Consider the following 19,936-nt stretch of genomic DNA (forward strand, 5'->3'; position numbering starts at 1 on the left):
TTTAAATGAGGTTACTCAGAGCATGTCCCGCAGCTGGATAATGGTGTAGGAGTTTCACCTGGATATAATGTTCTGTTCCTTTGGGATCCAAAACTGTAATCCTGACATGTTATTCTACTCACGTGGAGTTGAGTGCAAAGGCAGGAGATGATAACAGCATCGTTCTACCAGATTTCTGAGAAAGCCCACTGGTGGTAGCTGGAGGGAGCATGTGTACATATCTTAGCTGAAAGATGCTTAGAAGACATTTTTTAGTGCATTTGAGAAAACTGGCATCTATGATTATCAGAGTAGCCATTTGAAAAATGAATAAAACAGCCACACCACTTTTGAATCACAGGTCTCAGATTTGCTTGTTAAAACACAAGTTATTTATTTTGAAAAGATGCGAATGGCAGTTCTTGTATGTAGTTGTATAGCTTCAACAAATATTTCAGTGTTTCTGCTTTAAAATTTTAATGAATTTTAGTGAGATATGTAAAGATAAATATATTAGAAGGAAAACCTTTTTTTTTTTTTGCAAGTGCCTTCCCCCCAAAAGAAATCCCAAAACACAGAAGTTTAAAATATGTTTACCTACACTAAAGATTATCTGTAGTGGAGAAATGGAAGTATGCAGTGTGAACTAGTACAGGATATGTTTTATATTGTATTCATTCAAGAAAACTCATTGAAAACAATGTATAAAACTAATTATAACAGAGACAAAGAGATTAGGGAGGAGTAAAAGAAAGGACAATAAAACTGAAAGAAGAAAACTCAACAACAGATATTTCAGTAAGATTCAAATAGAAGTTTAGGTTAAAGAATGATAATAGGGCAATAGAAGAATTCACTTAGAAACAACAACATCAAAATTTAATTTTTTTAGTATTACATTGAACTAGATAGGAGTTGTTTGATCAAAATGCTTAAAGTAGGATTGTGGCAGAATTAAAAGAACATCCGCAAGTAGATGTTGGGAAGCACATCCCTAAATAGCCAGTGATTGTGTCCAACTAAATTTAAGTATTGTTAACCCATTTTTTATTTCCATGATGAGAGAGCTGGTTCCTTCCGGATCAGTGGTTCCATTATACCCCCGTTACATATGGAATCTGATACCTGAGAGCTCTAGTCAAGTGATGGAAGTAGCAGCTGAAGAAAGAAGAAGAGGCAGAGTCAGAGAGAAGTTATACTGTAAAGCCAGCTTTCTTCTTGTGCAGGAAAAAAATCCCACTGGGTAGCTCAAAAGAAAGAGCAGTTCTATACACTCTGTCATAGCAGAATTTTTCTGGAAGGAAGAGATTTTGACTAATCAATTCTGTCAAATTTCACTAAAATCCATCTTGTTGCTCAGAGAGGCCCTTAGAATTTCTGTGGGTTTAGCAGGTTATTGAAACCTGGAATTAATCCAGTGTCTTATAGATAAGCCGTGATTTCCAGATCCATTGATCTCTTTGACAAATATCTCTTGTCAGAATGCTGAGCGAATGATCTTTCTTAAAAATCCCTTTAAAAAAAGATTTAATTTCAGGCAATTAATATAACCCATCTCCAAATATCCTTATGGAAGATATTTGTAACTTTGAGTTGGGAACAGAGACAAGCAGAATACCTGAAAAAGTCAGTTGAGAAAACACAACACTTTGCAATTTCTGAGACCAACAGTACAGACTTGGCTGTAAAACAGACAAATAAAATCATGGCGTTTTCCTTTGTCACTTAAGCAAGTTGCCTCCTCAGTTTATAGAATGTGCTCCATCATGCATAGCTAAGCCTCATTTCAATTACATGCTTTGTGTTCAGAAGCATATAATATAACAGCCTGGGATGGTGCTACTAATTGGCTATTTTATGAAAGTAATTGTTCATATTATTATTAGGGAAACTCAGACTTAGGGAGAGTCTCCACATTTGATTGAGCCCCCATTCCCCCAACCTATTGCCACAGGTATGGTAGACATAATTCTCTGTATGGAGTCAGTTCAAATTCCAGCTCTGACACTTGCTGCTGGTGACTTGAGCATATCCTTAGTTCCTCAGTTCGTAGCTGATTCATATGAAAGATGTTAAAATAATATATAATTCAAAACTGGTGAAAGTTTTTTGAAAAGGTATATATCTAAATGATGTCAGTGGTCAGTAAAATTGGATCCCACTGCCCTCAACGATTCATGAAAAGCCTGTTGGTCATTTGCTGGTTTATTCTTAGATTCATTATCACTGTGCTCTGCTCTGGGTAACTGGTACCAGTATTACATTATCTCTGTATAAGTGATAGTTTGTTTTTCTCTCTGGACTCTGTCTGATTCAATGGTTTAATCGCGTTTTGAAGGATTATTAGCACAAACTTTTATTTTTATTTGGCTTTACCTTCTCAATTATTCATGGTATATCACATTCCCCTGGTTAGCATAGGTTTATAAAAATTATAATGAACAAAATGATTAGACACTTTTTTTTTGTTTGCACTTAGGAAATGCTTCATAAATCTAATTTTACTGTATTTTAGCTATGCCACATCTCCCTCTAATTTGTATTTACAAGTAATTTCACATGGTGAATAAATACTTGTACTATTTCAAATTGTGCCTGTGAAATCACATTCTCGTTCCATTCTCATTTTTTTAAAAACTATATTTTAATAGCTTCACTGCCCTGAAGTCATAACAATTTAATTATTTTGAATATATTGTGCGTTGTGCCTATTTTCTATTCATAATCCATCTGTGTTATCGAAAACCTTGCAATTAATACTTAGAAGTTAATGAATTACTGGATGGAAAAATCCTCTGATGTTGGCCATTGAAGGACTGAATTATTTCCCACCAGTGAAAAGGTAGAATGCAGGTATTGATTTAGGGGCCTATTTAGTTCCATCTTACCCTGTGGTTTACTGGGTTGTAATCACTCTTAATTTGGAACCAATTTTGTTCAACTCCCTGCAGCTGTTGAATGGGAAAGCTACCTGTTCAGCATTGAGGGTAAAGATGAGGGGTATAGAGGGGCTATTTTCATTAGTCAGGGTAAGTAATACTAACTGTTGCAACACACTGAGATCTCAGTGGCTTAGCCCACATACACAAAAAATGTTTTTAATTGTTGGTGCAGGGCCTAATGCATGCCAGTGAAGGGTCTCCTCTATTCTGAGACACAGGGATAGAGGCTCCATCAAACCTGTGATTCAACCAGCTCAGCATACAGACTCTAAGATCGACCTGGCAAGGGAAGAGGAGCTAGAGTTTCACCCAGGATGTCTTCAAGGGGTAGAACTGGGAGTAGCTTGATTCATTGATCAGCACCCAATATCATTTATTTAATGTAATTGCAAGGCAAGGTGGGGGAGCACATGGAATATTAGGTGGATGCTTACTACGTCTGCTATGTCCACCAAACAGGTGGGGATGACATCAGTAGGTAAAACTGTGTCCATAACTTTGCCCATCTTCTTCCTGGAATACCTGGACTTCTTGCTTTCCTAAGGAATTCCTGTGTAGCCCTTTTACTAAGAGATCTGGAATGTACTTTCTCCTTGAGGCCTATACAGATACCTTCAGGCAAATGTAATTGCTCCTTTCCCTACATTTTTTCTATTTTATTGTTTTTTAAAGATTTTTTTTATTTATTCATTTGACAGAGAGAGACACAGCGAGAGAGGGAACACAAGCAGGGGGAGGGGGAAGAGGGAGAAGCAGGCTCCCCGCTGAGCAGGGAGCCCGATGCGGGGCTCGATCCAAGGACTCTGGGATCATGACCTGAGCCGAAGGCAGACGCTTAACAACTGAGCCACCCAGGCGCCCCTCTATTTTATTTTATATTATGACTATCAATGAGAAGTGCTCCTGTTTATTGAGTATTTACTTTGTGGCAGTTTTTGGTACAGGGAGAGATCCCTGTTTGCCCACAGACATCACAATCTCTATTCACCTTCTGGTTCTGTGTTCCCTCCTGATAATTCCTGGAACTACTAAACCAAGAGCATAGTCTTTCCATCACTCTGCATTGTGGAGACCCAATGGATTTATAACATACTCCTTTTTGGAGTATACTTGAAGAGGCAAATGAGATCTTACCATTTGATATGCTAGATGAAGTAATTCCTTCACTCATGCATTTACTCTTGTGTTCATTAAGCAGTTGGTAGACACCAGTGGTATGGCAGGCACTGTGTTAGACATGGAAGACCAAACACTTTTTTTCAGGGATTTCATTCTAGTAGTGGAGCCTGGCATATCGTACAATTTCAGTACAATAGCAAAAAGGAGAAGGGGTGGCCAAAGTGCCCCAAAAGAGTTCATTGGCTTTATAACTCTAAAACAAAACATGCTCATGGAAATCCTTTTATGGGTGGAACCATTTTAGAATGTTAATTTTTTTAAGTTGTTTTGAATATGGCCAGTATAGGAACCCACTGTGTAACAGGCACTTCTCAGAGAACCAGGTGAAGGTAGGAATTCCAGCTGTGATTTACTTACATACAGGTGAGGCTGCTTTAGATTCAGCTGGGCCCTGGAAAGGAGCCAGAATGTTACACATTCTAGTCTCCAAAACACGATTATAAATCCTGAACTCAGATGTTGAGCTTTGGAAGGCTAAGGTCTATCTTCTATTTCTTTTCTTTCTTTTCTTTCTTTTTAAGAGGTTTTTTTTTTCCTTTCTTTTTTTAAGATTTTATTTATTTATTTTTTTGATTGAGAGTGAGAGAGAGAGAGAGCACGAGTGTGGAAAGGGGCAGAGGGAGAAGCAGACTCCCCGCTGAGCAGGGAGCCCAATGCGGGACTCGATCCCAGGACCCTGGGATCATGACCTGAACTGAAGGCACACCTTAACCATCTGAGCCACCCAGGTGTCCTCTTTCTTTTTTTAAATTCACAGTGCCCAGCACGGTGCCTGCCTCAAAATACTCAACAACTCAACAACAGTTTTTTGAATAATCCCATGTATGCTAATAACTATTGATGCAGTAGGATAAACTATATCCCTTATAGCTCTGACCAAAAGCTTGATTTCATCTCTGCATCTCCAGTAATTAGTATGGGTTCTAGAATACAGTCAGGTTGACTTTAGTTTGATTAGCAAGTTAATTTACTTTATTGACATTGCCCAATTGTAAAATGTGTTGCAATCTGTTCTTACCAAGTACCAAATTTGCTACATTTGGTTAAGAACTTACACAAAGTAAAAATATTCAAACCTCTTCCACTAAGTTGCTTTTTATTCTTGGGAGAAGCCAGTTGGTTATTCTCTACTCTAGTGATTTATTTTTGGTACTTCTGCTCATTACATTTAGTGCAATATAATTACAAACTAGAATTGGCCGCATATGAGCTCAATGTAATGTGCGATTATTTTCCTCATTAGTTATATCCAAAGCTCACTGTCTCCTTTATACAGGTTTCTTGAAGTTTAATATTTTCTCAAAATAATTCAAAAGCATCAGTGAAGAGAATGTACTTATTTTTTTTTTTTTACAAAAGACATAATTTGGTTTAATTCACTGTAATTGTTTCCTAAGTGGGTTTTTTTTTTATTTTTTTGTAAGATTTATTTTTTTAAAGAGAGAAAGAGAGAGAGAGCACATGTGTGCACGCATGCAGTGGGGAGGGGCAGAGGAAGAGGAGAGAGAATCCCAAGCAGACTCTGTGTGGAGCGCAGAGCCTGACCTGGGGCTCCATCTCAGGTCCTTGAGATCATGATCTGAGCGGAAACCAAGAGCTGGATACTTAACTGACTGTGCCACCCAGGCACCCTCCCCAAGTGGGTTTTTAAAAAAATAGTCTACATAGATTTCTGTTTTGTCTTGCTTTATGAGAAATATTGGTCAGTAAATTGCTTCTTTGAAAAGGAGAGTTATATACCCACTTCTTTATGAGAAAGAAACAAAAAGTAATTATTGAGTTCACTTCATTTATTCATAGTCAGTAGTTCACTTTATTCATTAATATTAGTATTTCTTTATTCATAAGTGTTTGTGAAAAAGTGAAGTCAACATTGAATAATTTCAATACATATTTTTAAAAAATGATTTGATTTAAATTGAAGTGTAATTAACATACAGTGTTATATTAGTTTCAGACGTACAATATAATGGTTCAACAATTCTATACATGACTCAGAGCTCACCACAATAAGTATATTCTTCATTCCCTTTATCTATTTCACCCCTCGCCCCCACCTACCTCTCCTCTGGCAAGCACCAGTTAGTTCTCTGTATTTAAGAGTCTTTTTGTCTCTTTTTTTCTTTGTTCATTCACTTGTTGTTGTTTTTTTTTAATTTTACATATGAATGAAATCCTATGGTATTTGTCTTTCCCTGACTTACTTATTGCATATATACTATTTTTTTAAGCATCATTGGATTCATTTAGAAACTTTTTATAGTCTTTATGTTTGAGGACTCTTTTTTTAAGTTCTTGTATGTGGCATGATAAAATGTGTGTGTGCACAGTATTTTAAGAGTAGGATTTTTTTTTTATATAATAACACTAGGATTTTCAATTTAAATATAGTTTGGTACAAACAATATTAATTGATAATAAAATAGAATGATAATAAAATTTACCATTTTTTGTAAAGAAAATAGATTTTGTAGTGTAGAGGTTTACACTTGATACTATAAAAATATCTGTAAATAGAAATACTTCAAAATAGCATTGATTATGATAATTCTAAAAGCATTAAACATTCAATTCTAGCAACTTAATTTATTTAATGTTCCTCATCCAATTTAGGTTTGCTTGTCCATAGATCTTAATTCAATTTTTTTTTTTCTCTACTTGGACTATTCTGCTCTCTTATCTCCCTACATCTGTCAAGGACTCATCCAGGCTTAGTTCAGATATCTCCTTCTTAATGAAGACTGCATAATTCTTCCTAACCTTTTACTTGAGTGATCTGTCCTATGCAATTTTTTTTTCCCTTTTATACTTTCTTTTTCCTTATATTTGTGTAACTACATGAATTCCTTTGTTTGGGCAACCATGAGGTCCTTGAGGATAGACTAGGTCCTCGATATATTTTTATTTCCTAAGCAGCTAGTTCTGGCAGAATGGAAAACAAGTCTCTACACCTTCACCCAGAAACGAGAACACACAATCCAGCCAAAGTCAGCTTCGAAACACACAACACATTATACATCTACCCTTCTACCTCCCCCAGTTTCTATGCTATGTTTTAATACATTATGTAAACAAGTTTTCTCATTAAGTTATAAAAACACCTAGTGATAAATCATTAAACTCTGCCACCATATTCCGTCATACATAGTGTGTTACGGCTACTACTCTATGCACCCTGGGTATTTCCAGAGACTCCCTAAGGAGAATATAGTTTTCTTGAGAGAGAAAAAATCCGCCTCTTGGTGCTTCAAGGCTATAGTAATGGAATGTGTCCTATGAGCAAATGAGATTCTACTGAGTTCCTGCTGCCCTTTCTCTTATTTGGTGGTATTTTTATATATTTTGGTTTTTCTATTTATCATTCTCACTGATATTTTTTTTTTCTTATGCCCGAAGTATTTTTCACCTTATCATTGTTCTTTTAAATCTCTCTAAAATTTTTCTATAACAAATCTATATAGTGTAAAGATATCTGCATCTTTCTAATACAATCCAAATGGAGTGTATTCTTCAGTACAAGAAAGTTGGCGTTTGTTCTAACCTGTCATCTCTCTGTCTGCAAGTTCATTATTTTAAGGTACTGTTTAATTTAAGTAATTCCTAAAAGTCTTCAATGAGTATTCTCTACCATCTCCCAGTTTCAATTATTTGGATCCTAAAATTGGACTCCTTTATTATTCAATGAAGACAATCTAAAACACAGTTTATTTAAATTTTATTCTAATTTCCTATTATTTCCTTTTTCAACTTGCCGATTAATTATCCCCAGTTAATACCTTGTGGCTCATTTCATGTTACAGAATTTCACACACTTTATTTGGACAACATAACTCTCATGGTTCTGAACCTGTATTATACATTTCCAGAAAAGTCTGGCCACAGAAGAATCTTTATTTTGTATTAAGATAAACTATTTTCCTCACAAGGTTTCCCACTCACCCTCTAACTGCTAACTATCTAATCCAAGTCCAAATTGAGCAGGCTTATGCTATCTTCACAAATATACAGTTTATCCTTTCCTGTCATTAAAGCTTGCCTTCTCTAAGATAATTCCAGTTACTTCAGCCATGTGGTTCCTAATTTCTGACATTATCTTTTTGTCTGGGTACTCTTTTGTAATGTGATATTCAATTGAACACTGTATTCCAAGGGTGATGTGAATAATACTGAATAAAGATACATTGTTGTTCGGTGAATCTCAAGTGGAGGAACATTTCCTTCTCCACTACCAGAATAGCAGAGCCTCTATTACTGTTCTTCTAAATTTTACAGCCACCACCCTGACTCCTCCAGTGTTGAAAATCACTGTAAGTAATGAGAGTCAATACTGACAGAATTGTGTTGCCTGTTGACAAAAGTTAAGTACCATTATTTTACATAAAATATTTTTGTTATTGCTCTTCAAAATCACAAACTCAATTCAGATTGTAATGTACTTAAAATGAATAGGCTCTCAGACTTACTGCATTTAAATCATGGCTATTACCACTTTGCCTTATGGAATTGTTTTGATGGTAAAGATGAGGAATCTCAAATTTATTACCTGGAAAATCAAGTAGAGTTCTCTGGGGGGAAAAAAAATGATAGTATGAAAACAGGCTTACAAGTTCTTTTCCTAGAAACTAACAGAAATGACTAAAGAACAGTAAAGACAAAAAATAGGGCATGATGCCAACTACGTTCCATGTGTTTCACGGTATGACTACCAGTAGAGTTGGGATTCAATTGAAGGAAGACATCAGAAACTGACTCAGAGCAGTGAGAAGTGGAAAGGTAGGTTCTTGAAAACTCCATGTTTACACTTCAGGTTTGGGGGCAAAAGGTAGAGTTGCAGGTAGCTTGTGTGTGAGATGTGAGCCACTAAGAATGAAGCCGTTTTCCCTGCCTCAAATGAAAAGCACTTAAAACCTGAACTGACTTTAAAGGAAAGACAAATCCAAGGCCTTTTATCGTTATTTTTCTTTGGCCCCCTTTGGTAGCAGCAGACCCAGTATAACATGGAGGAAATCCCTCTGGATTTGGCCGAGCAAGGTTTTACATTGGAAGTCTGGGAGAAGTGATCATTTATTTTACTCCTCCAATTCAATAGATGTAGGCCCTAGTCCATTGTGGTAAACTGGCCAAATGAAATAAAGAAAGATATAGATCAAGTACTTGGGAGATCAAAATTCTCTGATTGTAAATGTCTGGAGACTGAGTTTTCTTCACTCTTATCAGGCTGCTGAAATACAGAATTTTTAAAAGCACATATAAACAACCTCAGTTTAAATTCTGAGGGGAAAATTGTCGTTATGGACAGAAGGTGGAGAAGGAAGAGACCTGCGTTTCTTCTATAAAGAGAAGTATTGGATTAGTTGGTGACCAACTGAGATTGTGAAAAGAAGAAAAAACACTAAAACTTTCAAAAACTCTGAAACAAAATATAGGACATAAATATAGAATCCAAAAAATCAAATGGAAAATTACATCAGAAGATTTTCCCAAGGAAGAAGAAAATGGTCTAAAAACTGTTTCGTTTTTTTAAACCATGGTCTTTATAAAACAAGACATACTACAATTAAATTATAAACCAAGAAGAAAACAAACTAGAAGACAAACTAAAAACATTTAATGTAATAATTTATATTATTGGAATTTTAAAATGGCATCAGAAGCAAATAGGATTAGACTCAAACTAGAGAAAATAAAATCAGTGGTTGGGGCGCCTGGGTGGCTCAGATGGTTAAGCGTCTGCCTTCAGCTCAGGTCATGATCCTGGGATGGAGCCCAGCATCGGCTCCCTGCTCTGAGGGGAGCCTGCTTCTCCCTCTCCCTCCAGCTGCTACTCCCCCTGCTTGTGCTCTCTCTCTCTCTCTGTCAAATAAATCAATAAGATCTTTAAAAAAAGAAAAGAAAATCAAGTGGTGTGAAGAAGAGATTTAAGAAAATTATCCAGAAAGCAAAAGAAGAGGACAAAAAAATGAAGTGATGTAAGGGAAGGATGAAGACATGAAATATAGTTAACAAAAATCGAAATATAGTTGCAAAAGGAACACAAACAATATTTGGTTTCTGTGTATATCCTAGAAGATATATTGACCTGAATTAATGCTTAATTCTGCACATTCAAAAGACTCATCATATGGTAAGTGAAATGCTAATATAAAGAAATAGATGGTGAATTTCAGAGGTAAATGTTATGTAAATAGATTCATAAGAAGGAAGGGGCAATTTCATATATCAGCCTCCAATCTCTTTCTTGTTCTTTTTTCTCTGGTCTCCAGTACTGTTATCAGTACTCAGTTGAATACTCAAGAGATGCCCCTGAGTAAACCTCTGGAAAAGCTCCTACTCTGGGCAGCTTTCTCCTTTCCAGTACTCTGCTCTGTGAACTCTAGTTTCTTTGGCTTCTCAAAACTGCGTGCTCTGTCTCATCATTCAGTTATCTCCCTGGGTTCCCTTTCCTTGTACTGCTGCCTGGAGACTTACAGGCAATAGGTTGGAGCAGTCCTGGGGCTCCCTCCATTTAGCTCCCATTTGTCAGGGATCACTGTCCTTTATCACCTGATACCCAGTATCTAGAAAGTCTTGCCCAAGGTATTTTTTCCAGTGTTTTAGTTGTTTCAAGGTGGGAGGGTATATTCAATCCCTGTTATTGCATCTTGGGTGAAAGTAAGAGTGCACATGGCATTTTGTTAGCTGTCTTTCTTAGTCCGTTCCTCCCACCCCTCAGCTTTTTAAAAAAAAAAATATTTTAGAATCTGTTTATCATATCATATTTTTATCATTTGTGAGTTTTCTTTCCTTCTTTTTATTTTAACTCCTTAACTTAAGTCTAGTGGCTTAGCCGAGAGAAGATTGCCAGTGTCCTGGATTTGAAACTGTTGTTTTCCTCAGCCACTGAAGAAATGTTGGAAGCTTTAGTCCCAGTGGATTTAAGATACATAACCCAGCAGCTTATTTCAAGCAACATACCGCATACCCACATTTTTATTTCATCACACTAAGACAGTTGAGCTTTGATTACTCTAACCCTGGAACCCAGAGCAGGTATATTTTTCAGCTTTGAGCCTCAGAGATGTTTAATTTGTATTTGTCACTGTTTTAAACTTGTATCTATTTGAATGTTGGAGCAAAAGTTCAAGTTTAAAGTGTAGCTCGGTGATAACAATGAGAACACTTATTCAGAAGTCTCCAGGCTTTTCTGTGTTTTCTTTAATTTATCTGTAATACATTACTCATCATTTTACTTTCTCGTATTAATAGTGAATGAGATGGGCGCCTGGTTGGCGCAGTCATTAAGCATCTGCCTTCGGCTCAGGTCATGATCCCAGGGTCCTGGGATCGAGCCCTGCATAGGGCTCCCTGCTCCACGGGGAGCCTGCTTCTCCCTCTCCACTCCCCCTGCTTGTGTTCCCTCTCTCGCTGTGTCTCTCTCTGTCAAATAAATAAATAAAAATCTTTAAAAAAAATAGTGAATGAGATATGTAATTATTTCCTCCCTACCAATGTGGGTTGTTTAAAGGGAAGGACCATGCCTTATCTATCTCTATATTATTTTCACTCTATATTTAGACCATTAAGATAACTTTGAACCTCTCACTCACCTAATGAACCATATGTGTGAGCCATAAATAGTTATTATTTCAAGGAAAGTGTCCATTTATTAGAAAGAGAACACAGTTGTTTTCTGAGTTTACCACAGAAAATGTCTTAGGAAGAGAAACTCATCTTTTTAATGGATATATTAGCTATGACAGTTTGGGTAGTATGGGTTGAGGCAGAATTATAGTCTACTTGCTTTGGATGAAAAAAAAAATGGATAGAGATTTGTGGTAGAGAAAGGAGGAGCAGAAGTCAAACAGGTAAAAGTGAGTCTAATTAAAACGGCCATAGGCCAAGTCTCTATAGGGGAAAAAGGGCAAGAGAGACTTAAAAACAGGCTTAGCTAATAATTCAATGTTAAGTTGTCGACTATGATTCATGACAATGTAGTTCTTCTTCTGTTCACTCAGACTTTGATAAAGTCTTACTAACACATGACTTTATGACAATGTGTTTGTTTAGTTTTGCTTTGCTTTTTTGATTCAGGAGTGAAAGTTTTTACTTGAAAGGAAAATAAATGAGAATAGCAGTAGGCAAAAGAGTGAGCAAGGATCAAGAACTCATGAGAAGCAGGATATTGGAGCAACAGATACCCACAAGATCTCCAGAGAGGTCAGTTCCTCAAAAAGTTAAACGTGGAGTTATATAACTTAGCAATTCTACTCACATAAATTTGTACACAAATATTCATGGCGGAGTTATTCATTATCGCGAAAAAGTGGAAAAAGCCCAAATGTCCATCAACTAATTAATGAATAAACAGAATGTGATGGATCCATACAATGGAACATTATCAGCAATAAAGTACAATGAAGTACTGACATACTGATATACGCTGTGTGACACATGCCACATGAAGGAATTTCGAGAACATTGTGCTAACTGAAAGGGGCCAGTTATATAAAACAACATATTTTATTATCCCATTTATATGATATATCCAGTAGAGGCAAATCTATATGTGCAATGTAAATTAGTGGTTGCCTTGGGCCAGGGGATGGGATAGGGCTGGGTAGAAATGGGGCGTAACAACTAACGAGTACAGAGTTACATCTCGTGGTGATAAAAATATTCTAAAATTGATTGTGGTAATGATTTTAGAACTCTGAGAGCATCCTAAAGCCCATCAAAATGTACACTAAAAATAGGTGAGCTATATGTAAATTATATCTCAGTAAAACATAAAAAAATATGATTGGCAGGTAAAATATAGTATGCCCAATTAAATTTGAATTTGTTTATATCAAATATTTGTTTATCCCAAATATTACATATTATAAAATAATTTATATTTTTATTTCATACACAAATTGTTTGTTACAAATAATTGTTCATTGTTTATCTAAAATTCAAATTTAACTGGGTGTCTTATATTTTTATTCGATAAATCTGATAGCCCTACATTAAGACAAAATAGCCTGGGCCCTAGACAGCACTTCATCTGTCTTTCCTTTCAATAAGCACCCAAACAAGTCTAAGGGAGTTTCACATGAAGATACTCTTACAGTGTTTAAGAGCATAATAAGTATTACAGCTTGTATAGCTTAGTACATGTTGGGCATTATCTTGCTGCTCTCATGTTGGTAATATCTGTTTAATATGTGTAAGTAATTTAGCCCTTGCCAAAGTATATAATTTTACTAAAAAGACAAGAAATTTTCATATCTTTCCTGATTGTATCTTGGGTATACTGTTGAAGGAGATATTTTCCGTATTTGGAATGAAGGGAATCTAAAATATTTTATTGTGGCAACTGGGGACCTAAATCTTCACAGATCAAACAATTTCATAGTGTAGCTGGAGATTTCCACAGTAGTCAGGTTCTTAAAAAACAAAATCAGTCCCTTCAACATCCAAATCGATTTTGCATATATCCAAGTAATCCACCGTCCAAAGTCAAACACTATTTTTTGTTTAGGATTAAGTCAAAAGCTATAGAAACAGAAGAATCAGCATCTTTATTGTCATGCCTCAAAATTCATTTTAATGATGTATCCAATTTAATCATTTGCTTAGTTTGTAGTGTTAGAGTGTGTTTGCCTATTCTTCATATCAATTCCACACTCATATGATAAACATTTGTCACAAGTGAGGAATGACTTTGAAAATATTGTAAGCAATAGAAGCATCATTGGGATAATTTACATGGATATATGTCTTAATATTTTTAAATTCACAGAATTCCATGAATAGCCCTTACTGAGTTTTTCAAATAATCTCAACCCTATGGAATCCAGTCTAACAAAAATAGTTATTTTTTTATGTGTGAAACACAAGATCTACAATTTAAAAAACAAACACAACATGATGTACAGAGTTCTCACTGAGCTTAATGTTTAGCAGGGAAATAATTACATAATTACAAAAAAGTAATTTATCACCATTATAATCATAGTAATGATTTGTGAGTATCCCTCTGAGTATTTTAGAAAGCTTCTAAATCTTTCCCTTGTTTTCTTTAGGAACTTGCTCAGGTATTTGAATTTTAATCAGTAGGTATGCGTATGTGGTTTTCTGTCTCATAGCATTTCAGAATTCACAAACTCAAGAGCAATGTGGAAGGAAAAGCTCTTAATGAGACAGACATCTAACAATAACAAAAGTGGTAACAGACAACTGAGCTCAAGGAAGAAAACAAGATTAAAAGGTATACAGACATATAAATATGGCTTAGCTCCATATTCTGTGTTCTTCATACTTGTATCTTTCGGCATAAAATTCATTCCTTAAAAGAAATCGTATCTGGAAGTTAAAAAAAAGAAACCATAAATTTAGGGCTACTTTTGTTGGGTATAAGATCGAGAAGAAGGGTGCTTTTCTTTATAAGCTCTTGACATTTTTTGATATTCAGTGACCCCTCATTAACTGGAAGTATGTAGATTTTACTAAAATTTTGGAACCTTATGTCAAGCCTCAAAAAAAATTGAAGTACTATAAGCCTTAGTAGAGAAGTATAATTTCACCTCTTATCGCATATGTAACATTATTTACATAAAGCATTTGTGTTTTAATAGAAAGATTCTAATTCAAATCTTGTGAAAAGAATAAGATTTAAGTGTTATGCAGGTATTTACTTCTTGCCCTATGAAATCACCAAATATCGAATGAGGAAAGGTTAACAGCCTTGGAATTTTGTGAGTTCATTTGCAGATATTAACTTTTTGTAGCATTGATTACCATTATGATGACAATAATACTTAGGGAAGGAAAACTAAATAAAAGCAGAGGGGCATTCTTCTGGTATTTACTAGTGATTCACACTGTCATTTAATTCTCAGAACCTCCAATACAAATGAGAAAACCAAGACTCAGGTTATAGGACACTCCTATTCTCATACATCTAGTAAATTTTGGACTAAGAGAGAATTCAAATCCTAGATATTCTAAGTGGGGTGCTCATCACAGGATAATGCTGCTCTTACAGAAGAGACAAAATACATGAGCCACGAATTACTGGGATCTCTTGTTTATGCCAAGATACATGTGAAGGAGAGAAGAAAGCAGATGATTACCGTTAAAATTTATTGAAAGCTTAATTTGTTTAGACAATATAGTAAATATTTTACTAGCATTCATTCAGTTTATTTTCACAACCTGTTTGTAATGGTTGCTGCATTTCTCTGCGTATGACATATTAGAAAGTGATGGTTAGGAGCTGAAGTTTCTTCCCCAAGATCCCAGAGCTGCGGAACCAGAATTCAAGCCCCGCAGGCTCAAGTCAAGTACTAAGCGTTAGTCTTAATACTACGCTATACTGCACCCTGGGTCTTGAGGAAAAAAGAGAACTGAACTTTCCGATTTGTTGATAATTGCAGGAAATTATTTCAGTGGGTCCAGCCGTAACTGAATACCAGGCTCTTCAACAAGACATATTCCAAGCATGCCTGACACAATTGCCTTGCTTTTCTGTTCAATTGGCTTTATTCACATAATCAAAGATTATTCATCATCCTAAGTGCAGGCAGCATGGGACACTAGTTTAGGATAAAAGGATTTTAAAAAGACTCATGCCTTTTCTTTTTTCTCTATTCCTTCTCTTTTAGAAAAATCATAATTTATCACAAGGACACTGATGAGCAATTTATAACCTTTCCTGCTCTGAGCAGGAAAAATATACTCAATGGCAACTTTTTAATCAAATGATTTATTTATATATTCATTCAATTAGCTAACTACATAGATCCTCTAAAGCAGTTTTTCTCAGCCTTTATTTGAATTATGCATCATTGGTTCAAGATTTCTCTGAGCTGTGCATTCTGTAGTTTACATAATGAGAATAACCATAATTTTTCAGCTATAAAATGATATTCTAATATTGTATATGGTCTTTAAAATATATATATGTCACTCTACCCTGCTCCACCCCAGAATTTCCACCATCTTCTTTTAATCCTCTCCTGTTTTTAAGAATCCCCGTTGGAACACTAGAATATTCTTTTTAAGTGACATTGTTACTTTCCTCACCTCTAAAGACCAGATTCTCTGTCTTCCCTCAATTCTGCCCTCTGTACCTGCTCCCGATGGGATGAATCTTTTTTTTTTTTTTAAGATTTTTTTATTTGACAGAGCGAGAAAGCACAAGCAGGGGAAACTGCAGAGGGAGAGGGAGAAGCCGACTTCCCGCTGAGCAGAGAGCCCGATGTGGGGCTCCTTCCCAGGACCCTGGGATCGTGACCTGAGCCGAAGGCAGACACTTAACCAACTGAGCCACCCAGGCGCCCCATGTGATGAATCTTTTTAAAGTCCTCCAGCATTTAAACATTTGCTCATAAAAATAGAGCTTGTATTTCCATAATTTTATTCTGTCCTGTGATGGACATAGCATGGAAAAAAAGTTATCTTAATCGTTAGAGGTATGAGATGCGGGTGAGAAAAGAAAGACAACAGGGCTGTGGTATTCAAACCTTATCCACTTTGCTAGTCTTTCTCCAAGAAAATGAGCAAATTAGGCTAACTGATTCTAAACACGTTCTACTGCACTTCAATCACATATTTTCAAGAGGCAGCAAAAAAAACAAACAAACAAGAAAAGGAAACTCATTTCTTTGGTCTACTGTGGCCAAAAAAAAGAAAAAGTTTTCCTAAACTTCCAATTTGCAAACACTGTTCTGTACAAATAAACATTAATGGCTGTGGTTTTGTGTTTGAGAGGTTCTGTCAGTGTTAAAGGAATATGGGTTCATGGATGCCAGGATTACCCTATGTAAAGCAAACTGGGGGTCCTGGGTATCAGTCTCATAGCTGCGATGCATGGAGAAGGCCCAGAATGGGATGAAATGACGCATTCTCCTTCCAGGGGAAAGGAGAGGGTGACAAGAAAGTCAACCTGTGGGATATCAGAGGCATTGTGGGAAATTCTGCCATAGGGAAAGGGATGGGTAAGGCAGCTGAGAGAAAACACCGGCAGAGGTCCGGACAGGTCAGGGATGCATGGGGAAACATCACATGAAGGGGGATGTGTTCGTTCTGTTGGACAGAGGGAGGAAATATATGGCTGTCCATTGCTACGTAAGATACAAGATTTCAAAATTAACTAGAGGTGGCCACAGGAGGTGATCAAAACACACTTCTACACTCATATAGTTCTTTATTTTCTCCAAGTTTTTATTTAAATTCTAGTTAATATACAATGTAATATTGGCTTCAGGTGTAGAATTAAATGATTCATCACTTACATACAACACCCGGTGCTCATCACAGCAAGTGCCCTTCTTAATGCCCATCACCCATTTAACCCATCCCTCACCCACCACCCCTCCAGTTTGTTCTCTGTAGTTAAGTGTCTGTCTCTTGGTTTGCCTCTTTCTTTTTTTTCCCCCTCCTATGTTCATTTGTTTTGTTTCTTTTTTTTTTCATTTGTTTTGTTTCTTAAATTCCACATGCACTCATATAGTTCTGAGGCTAGTCCAAGATCTAATCACTTACTTCCTGAGTCAATTTCCCTTTCTCTCTAAACTTCAAGTTTCTTTTTTTAATTTGTGAAATGGGAATTATAAAACCTATTTCATAGGATTGATGAGATAAATTAATTTAAATGATGTATAAACATTCCTTACTTGCCCAAGGGAATTAACAATTCAGTGCCAGCTATTTTTAGAATTAAATGAGGATGTTACCTAGAGAACGTGGCCACAGGAAAGGGGTTGGAGGATGAACAGGGAGAGAAGCCCTTAGGTACCACCCCCTGAACAAACACAGAATGAATCCAAAGAAAGAACATTATCTTACTCCTCATATAGCAGCGAATGGATGCTCATATGGTAAGAAATGCATTGTTAAACATAATAATATTTTTCAGCTCATCCTTTATCTCGAGCAGAGCTCTGAGATTTCAGTCATTAATGTGTTTAATCTTACCCAAAGAAATGTATTTGTTAATATTCTTATTTTATAGATGAAGAAACTGATGACTGAAGACATTAAGAAGTAACCCCCTTGGTCACTGAGGTAAGCAGAGGAGAATTTGGAGGGAAGGAAGCCTCATGAGAGAGTCTACATCTTAGTCAGCTAAGATGCTGCCTCTCAGGAAAAGATATGGGGATACATATATTTCATAGTTACACTCAGACCATTGAATTCATGTTGTTTCACATTAGTTAAATGTATGAATTCCTGATGTACACAATGTATCTACGTTTCAGTCATCCTACAGAATGCTGGAAGGTAAGCATGGGGAATATGGCCAAATGTAATATTCTCAGTCTACCTCTCACTCATCTTCAGTATCTCCGTCAATTGCGTCACTGTCCCTGTTGCTGTAAAGTCTCAAATCTAGAAGCTGTCCTTCATTCCTCACTTTGTGTCACCCTCTCCATTCCAGTCTCAATAATCCTAATGATTCTGCCTGGAAACACATCCCAAATCAACATGTTTTTTGTTTTTTTTTTTTGATCCAAGGTGCCCACCTTAGAACAAACCACCACCCCCTTTCATGCTCACAAATGTAACTCTTCCCAGCCTATCTCCCTGCCACAGTTCATTCTCCTCACAGAGGCCCGACCCAGCCCCTGCCCACCCGTACCATCTCCTACCACTCTTCCCCTTCCCCTCTACATTTTATCCACACTGGCTTTTTTTATGGTCCTTGAAACACAGATCATTGCCACTTTTCGTGCCTGAGCTTTGCATCACTAGTGTCTTTCTTGTCATTAAGTTTTCAGGTTAAATGTTACCATCTGAAAAGAACTCTCATGACCACTCAATCTCAAGTAGTGCTATAAATGACAGTTTCATTTAAAAATTACCCAGTGGGGGCGCCTTTGGCTCAGGTCATGATCCCAGGGTCCTGGGACCGAGTCCCACGTCGGGCTCCTGGCTCAGCGGGAAGCCTGCTTCTCCCTCTCCCACTCCCCCTGCTTGTGTTCCCTCTCTCACTGTCTCTCTCTCTGTCAAATAAATAAATAAAATCTTAAAAAAAAATTACCCAGAGAATTGTAAGAATGTACCAATGAAAATGTTTCAATAGTAAGGAGTTGTTAATTTTTTAGGTGGGTTTTTTAGGAAAGCAGGTATTGGGTTAGTTGAGAATAAAAATTTTGCCAACACTCTGTATGTTTGAGGCTCACTCTACTTCTTGAAGTTTAAATCTGTTTAAAAGTGAGAAATTTATTCCGGATCAGTCCTGAGCATGGACACATTACTTGATTTGGTTTCTGCAGTGAGAGGTACTCATCACTAAGCCTTGAATTTAGAGAGGTGCTTTAGTGCTTTGAAAATGATAACAAAAATTGCTTTACTTCAAAAATAAATGCTTCTCTTTGCCCAGCTGTCTCCAGAGCCCTCTACAGGAGTTAATTAGACCAAAGAGATAATTAGGGCTTAGGAGGGGAAAAGAGAAATAAAATGACTGGCAGACAGGGAATTTTGTGGAGTTTTTTTCCCTTTCTTTCCTTCTTTTCTCCCTCCCTGCCTCCTTCCCTCCCTGCCTGCTTTTCTCTCTCTCTCTCTCTCCTCTCTCCCTCCCTCCTTTCTTTTCCTTTCTTTCTTTCTTTCTTTCTGGCCTTGGGAGAGAGAGAGAGCACCATAAGTTCTTGGGACTCTGTTCATATGTTTGTTATTAAGGAGTTGAGATTCGCTGAAGGAGGTTATTTAGCAGGGACAGACATAAGACTGGCTTATCCTGCTTGGGGGAAGGATATAGAAGTATCTCATCCTCTCAGGGATCTTCTCATTCACAGCAGTAACAATCTCTACAATTTATTGAACACTCTCTCTTTGCCAGAACTGGGCCAAGCTCTTTGCAAAGCCTATTG

The 19,936-nt window shown here is 36.6% G+C and overlaps 1 long non-coding RNA gene across 2 annotated transcripts in view; it reads left to right on the forward strand.

Moving 5' to 3' along the window:
* The window catches only part of LOC116638129, a 306,058-nt gene that overhangs the window by 180,100 nt on the left and 106,022 nt on the right, over positions 1-19,936 (forward strand). For both annotated transcript variants that reach the window (XR_004300631.1, XR_004300632.1), the window contains exon 4: positions 18,079-18,131. This is a non-coding gene — a long non-coding RNA (uncharacterized LOC116638129). The remainder of the gene's footprint in view (positions 1-18,078; positions 18,132-19,936) is intronic.

Source organism: Phoca vitulina, unplaced genomic scaffold, assembly GCF_004348235.1.
Source record: "Phoca vitulina isolate PV1807 unplaced genomic scaffold, GSC_HSeal_1.0 scaffold16, whole genome shotgun sequence".
Classification (NCBI taxonomy): Eukaryota; Metazoa; Chordata; class Mammalia; order Carnivora; family Phocidae; genus Phoca; species Phoca vitulina.